Consider the following 7,157-nt stretch of genomic DNA (forward strand, 5'->3'; position numbering starts at 1 on the left):
CCGCTTTGTTGCTTTCAAAATAAAACGCTTATTGTAACGTAACCTTATTTATTTTGAGTAATGCGTTACAGCCACAGTTTCACGCCATATAACATCACAACGAGTATTTTGATACAAGGTTTGCTGCTTCATTCGTTGAAATACCTTTTCTCCTCCAACGTGCATCAATAAGCTATTTACTTTTGTTTAAGTAACATTCTTTTGAAAGTTTTAACCGGAAGTTTTCCAGCTCATCCCGAAAATGGTGGCTGAAGATATGCTCCCGAAGGAGACGCACACTTCTTCATAGCGCACGCCCGATAAAACTCATTCAAAACTTTGCAGTAACGCTAGTTTACTGACTACACTGTCGTTTCCCATAACGGTAGTCACAAGAAATGTGGAGAAAGAATCACTTTTTGGGAGACATCACTTTTTGGGAGACAATGGCTTCATGGTGATCACTATTTAGCTGCAGCTGTAACGTTAATCACACTGGGCACTGTGGGCAGTTTTCACTTTTTGGCAGAACACCGGACCTTGTAATCCGTGGATTTAAGTGTAACAGTGATCATAAAGCAAAAGGGATGATACTACACAATAACCTGACATTGCTGGACAATGGACATGTAGGCTATTGGAAATGCATTCGCTTGTTTCACAACTTGTCTGCTCCAAAGCGCTAATGCCATCCATCCAACCATCGGAGATACTGTTTGAGGTAGGCTTTAGATGTTCGCTTTAGCGTCACCTAATATCACAGTCAGAGGGACTGACTGTGATATTGACCAAAAATGCTCCAGGTAGCGCTTTTTCCATGCAAAAATGCAAACGTTATGTGTGAACAGCCCCATATACAGCAAATTACCCCTGCTCAGTCATTACCATAGTAATCACACAGACCCCCCCCCCCCCGCGCGCGAGTGCTCGAGCACTCGTTCATAATATAAGGAGAGTACTCGAGTATTTAAATTGCTTAAAATGCCCATCCCTAACTGTGACACTTGTTAAAGCCATGATCATTGTGGGATTATTACACCTGAGAGACAGACAGACCTGGACTCTGTACTGCACTCACTGTCATTGGCTGCTGCTATAATCGTATACGGTTATTGTTATTTTATTTTTGTGTTGAGATGACAAGTTTTGCACTGTGTTTCGAAGTGATAATAATAATAATAATAATAAGTTCAGTGTTTCTGCCTGTGTTGCTGTCTGTTGTAGTGTAATTATAAAATTACCTAAAGGGAGAGCAGGTCACCAAGTGAGTGAGAAAAGGAAAAATACTGAATAATTACATTACTACAGTATAATCCTAATGTTAATTTAAAATGAGATATTCATCTAAATATGGCTAAAAATCATCCAAACGTCCATAAAAACGTCAATTTTTCGTCGGCGCCCTAACGGGCGCCGAAAAAAAGATACAAAAAGAAAAAAAAAAAAAATATATATATATATATTTTTGTCCCCCTTATTGCAAACTCGTTCCGGCGCCACTGCCTCCCACTATACAGCAAAGAGAGGAGTCAATGTTTCTTGATATATGCCATTCAGATCAGAATAATTAGTCTAGTCATTAAGTTTGCTGATAATATTTCTATCATGTTAAGTCTGTGTCATGTTAACTGGTGTATTCAGAGAAAATAGGGAGATATAGAGCATTATCATCATGCTATATAAAAAAAAAACACGATTTCAGACGGACAAGCCCGTCTTTATTGTCACACGATTACAATCAACACATGCACGGAGGGCCACAACACACACATGCTGACGGTTGTCCTCTGCATTTAACCCATCCTGGCTTTGTCCTTTCCTCCGGGGGGCAGGCCAGGAGCAGTGGTCGCTTTCTCGTACAGCGCCCGGGGACCGACTTCGGATGTTGTCGTCACTGGTCGGATGACGATGACGATCTGATCTTCTGCATGTTTTTAATGGGGGGGGTTATATACGGAGGAACCCCCCTGGGGGAGCACGGGGAGAACATGCAAACTCCACACAGACAGAAAGGCCCTTACGACGAGATACCCCACCTGGGCAGTAGGCACTGAAGATATGGGGGGGAACACAACCACAGCGCCCACAGTGTCCCAGGCGAGAATCGAACTCAGGACCTTCTGACTGCGAGGCGTCAGCTCTACCACTGAGCCACCGTGCCCCGGTGGTATATCTCCCTCTTTGCTCTGAATGAGTGAGAAAAGGAGAAAATACTGAATAATTACATCACAACAGTATCCTAATGTTAATTTAAAATGAGATATTCCTCTAAATATGGCAAAAAAATGTAAAAAAAAAAAACGTAAATTTTTTGAGAGTCCCTTCCTCCCAGCACCCCCTGCTTAAAGTGACTTCCAGTGGCCCTGGTAGAACTTGGGTGGGAGTTTGCGGGTGGAGGCGTTGTAAATATGGATATTTACAATACATACTGATACTGAGATTTTGAGACTAAACTTGTCAATGTATCATTACAAGAAGTCACAGGCCATGTCCACATGGAGACGGAAGCGATTTTTTTTTCCCGTTTAAGAAAAGTTTTCAATGAACACGGAATAATTTCAAGAAATGTGTGTATCCACATGAAACCACTGAATACCACTGAAACCGCTGTAGTATATATGCCAGGCCAAACCTCTCACTTCCCTATTCACGTTGTATTTGCGAGGGATATATATAGAGCAGCCCGAGTATGTCTGTTACACTCAGGGTTTACATTTCATTTGGTCCAATATTAAAATTTTCCAGAATTGCATGTTGTATTCAAAATAAATATTATTTCTATCTAACACGTTTAGCCTGATTTTGTTTGTGTTATTGTAAAAACTTAGCAGCCGCTAAGCCTTCTGGGAAATATCTGAAGGGAGGGGAGGGGTGGATGGGAAGAGTCAGCTGTGGAGCCCTGAGGATGTTGTACACGCTGTTCTCCGTGTCCACTTGTTGCTGATGGTGGTAATAGAGGAGCATTATATTTTGCTGCAAGAGCCCTAACAGGCTCAGTAGCTGCTGTAGCACGAACGCTAGTGCACTGTGCCATTGTTGCTGGCGGAGAGAGGTGGGGCTATGGCGTCATTGGTTCAGGAAAGATGCGTATGGGTTGTAAACACGGAAATGCAAGGTTGGCGTCTTCAGATTTATTCACTCTGGGACCCGGTTTCAAAAATTAGCGTATACTCCCAGAACGTATACTCCCAGAACGCTGGTTCTGTCTGGACGAAACGTCTATATGACAAAAAACTTTAGCGGATACACCTAAACTCGTCTCCGTGTGGACATGGCCACAGTTTGTACCAGAATGTTCTTCTTATCAGGGTGGGAAAGCCTTTGAAACAGCATTTAAACCATCATGGGTCATTCTCCATTGAGACTCAGACTAATGAAACTCTTGAGCCTAACGTTAGAGCGCCAAAGGTTGTCATGCATGCGTTTGGAACCCACAGCCTTTGCAGGCAAAGCACGCCTTTCGTCTGCCTACACAGCATTCAAGCGCCAGGATTGGCTAGGAGCGAGCCAATACACCGCAGTGTTCATTTTGACAGCTCATACAAAGGTGAAATGGGCTGGATTAGTATAATTATTTCACAGGCGTGGTTAGATCTACACAACCAATCAGATTCCCCTCTCTCATCCCCTTGTGTGTGTGTGTGTGTGTGGGGGGGGGGGGGGTAGGAGGGAGAGAGAGGGGAGCAAGAGTTGGCAGAGAGCAGGGGGAGGGAGGGGGAGAGGCAAGAGAGCAGAACAAACACGTACAATGTTTTAAAAGCATATCAATGAAGCATCATGTCCGTCTGACCCCTCTATTCGATGCAGCCCACTGTTCCCTAGGAATAGGAATAGGATGCTTGAGAATGCATTAGGACTTCCTGTGATGACAAACTGCATCATACCTGCGAGCTGAAATGTTCATCAGACCTGTTTCAAAGGTCCAAGTACTCAAGTGTGCTGTGCACCTGTCTAGATGGAAGTCCATTAAGTATAGTGGGTTGTTTTTCTCATGCACTCTCATTAACTTTAATTCCAGTTTCTGAAATTATGGAGCAGAGCTTTTGCACACACTATAATTTAAACTTACAATTAATATAATGCAGTTTCATTTCAATAACACTTGATCAGTATAGAGGCAAGAATCTTAAAAGACAAGATATGTAAGAAGAAAATGTCATTGCTGTTGCAGAGATGGCAACTTATATAAAATGCAGATTTTGATCAGAATCAGAATCAGAAAGACTTTAATGATCCCCGGGGGGAAATTGGGACAAGTTATAGTAGCTCGCTCACAGAACACACATAGCATAAAATAAACAGTAGTAAATGTGATATTAAGCAAAATAAGCAGAAGAACACAACATAGCATAGAATAACAGTAGTAAATGCGATAGAAGCAAAAATAGTAGAATATGTCTAAGTAAGCAAAATACGTAGAGTAAGTATACATTCCGTGCAATTATCATTATTGCACCCTGGACTTATATTAAGTCGGCTTGCCCTATACGTTACACGTGGCTCAGCCAGGCACAGTTAACCTATCGGCTGGCTCAGTCTCAGGGAGACTGAGCGTCTCTGAGGTGCTGTTTTAAGAGAGGCATTAAATAGACCAAAGGCCACAGGCAGGAATGATTTCCTGTGCCTCTCCGTATTGCATCTAGGTGGAATCAGTCTCTCACTGAACGTACTCCTGTGTTTGACTAGCACGCCATGGAGTGGGTGCGAGTCATTGCTCATGATGGAGCGTAGCCTGGACAACGTTCTCTTCTCTGACACCGCAGTCAGAGAGCCCAGATCCAGCCCCACAATGTCCCTGGCCTTACGGATCAGTTTGTTGAGTCTGTTGGCATCCGCTGCCTTCAGCCTGCTGCCCCAGCACACAATAGCATACAGGAAGGCACTAGCCACTACCGACTCATAGAACATCCTCAGCATGGTCCGGCAGACGTTGAAGGACCTCAGCCGTCTCAGAAAGTAGAGACGGCTTTGCCCCTTCTTGTAGAGTGCATCAGAGTTCTTAGCCCAGTCTACTTTATTGTCAATGTACACTCCAAGGTACTTGTAATCCTCCACTATGTCGACACTGACCCCGTGGATTGAAACAGGGGTCACCGGAGCCTTGACCCTCCTCAGGTCCACCACCAGCTCCTTTGTCTTTGACACGTTGAGCTGCAGGTGGTTCTTCTCACACCATGTGACAAAGTTGGCCACCACATCCCGATATTCATCGTCGTCGCCATCTTTGATACATTATAGTGATTTCCATTTGTGGAAGTTATACAATTTTGGAAACTGAAGATTTTCACCTTCCTGCAAACGTAACAAATCCCTGCAAACGTAACAGTTATTGCGTTTGTGGGAAATGACGTAAATACGTTTGTGGTAGGCAACTGATTACATTTGTGGGAAACTTATTACGTTAGTGGGATAATTACATCATCATTAAAAGCTGCAGATTTGTATTACGTTTGTGATTTATTACGTTGGCGGGTCTAACAGGGATCATTTCATCCCAGGCCCGGGCCAAGATACGCGGTGGCCCTGCGAAGAGGCTCTGGGTTATTGCCCCCCTGAGCTCTTGAGCCCCTGGGCCGATAGGCCGATAGGCCCGTTCAGTAATACATCCCTGATTCCAGCAGTGGATAAACATAAAACAATGTTTAGAGGAAAACATTTGAATAATGCAGATGAAGCTGAACGACACTAAATGGCATGTGAATTGAGTTAACGGCAATAGCCCGGGTGTCAGGCTGTCGATAATGTTGTAATTACATTGCAAAGTAACCCTGTGTGCCAGCATTGCTGTCAACCAATCGCCAAAGATGAACACATTTTGTTCCCATGGGATTGTTCATTCTCTCTGTCAGGTTAGGACTGACATGCCATCACACCCCATTAGGACAGAATTTCACTTACCACCCTGTTTACAATTGGAATAAATGGGCACAAATAAGCTAATACTGTGGAAAGCTAATGTGATAGCACTGCAGCAGCAGCCTGAGCTCCACATCCCCTCGTCTAAGAGTTGAGTCATCTCTGTCACATGATGTCATCTGTTACAGAAATAGGCTTGAACTGTCAGAGCCAATGATGTTAGAAACAGAAATGTGGAATCCTCTGAATGTCAATGAGGGGTGATTGCTGCAGTGTTGCATCAAATTGATTCGCAGACTGAGATTGTTTGAATAAATTTCACTCAAGGTGTGCAGGGCTGTTGTATATGCATCATTCACAATGATAAAGCTTGATTCTATTAAGAAGATGTAATTGCATAGTTCCCAATTTTAATAGTTTTGATTCCGCATTTGAACCCTCTCTCACACACACCAGACGAACTGAGCTGTCAGTGCAACTCTTTAACATCACCAGCCCCATCGCCCAAATTTTCTTTTTTCTTTTATTATTACATAAATTGAATAATCTATTTCAGTTTGATTACCTCTAGGAATCAATTTAATGACCGAAATAATTTGATAAATCTAATGTGCCAGTCAAGGTATGATGCAACCTGGGGCCAACATGTTGGGAAATTATTAGAAGGCTCCTTGAAAATTATTTTTCTTCACTTTTTTATCATTTTGAATGCATAATAACTGTAACACTGTCAAAATACAATACATCATGGTACTCTGATTGCCTAAGAATATCCCTAGGTAGGTGGCTAGTTTTTTTTTACGTTGTTGTTTTTTCCCCCATGAATAGTAATATTGGATCAAATTGTGAGACTGCTGGTGATTTCCAGCCGTAGTATGAAGTATGAAGGAGCAGTTAGAGTTCAACAAAGGCATGGTTTCACATTGAACTGCTGTTTAAAACTGCAGTTGCCTCCGCCTTCCAGTTTGTTTACCTACACCGATCCGTCATATACAGTAGGTTCAATGTTAATGTGTAAGATGTTGCTTACTCAAATATTGGCTAAGCTGTAACAGTTTGATTCTAATTTAATGTTTAAAGTTATAATCTCAAAGATTGTCATCTAAATAAATATCTGTTGAGTCACTAGTCGTGATAGTGAGTTAACACAATGGTGATTGAGCCTACGGCCCATTGATGGAAGCCTTATTTGCATTTTCAGTATTGCAGCATTTTATGAACTTGGTGTCTGTGGTGACACAGGGTGGGCGGAGCTAACACAATAGACTCACTCTGTAGGTTACTGTAGGTTCCCGACAAGTCTTGTGTGAAGTAGGATAACA

This window comes from Poromitra crassiceps (genome assembly GCF_964638095.1).
Source record: "Poromitra crassiceps genome assembly, chromosome: 6".
Taxonomy (NCBI): Eukaryota; Metazoa; Chordata; class Actinopteri; order Beryciformes; family Melamphaidae; genus Poromitra; species Poromitra crassiceps.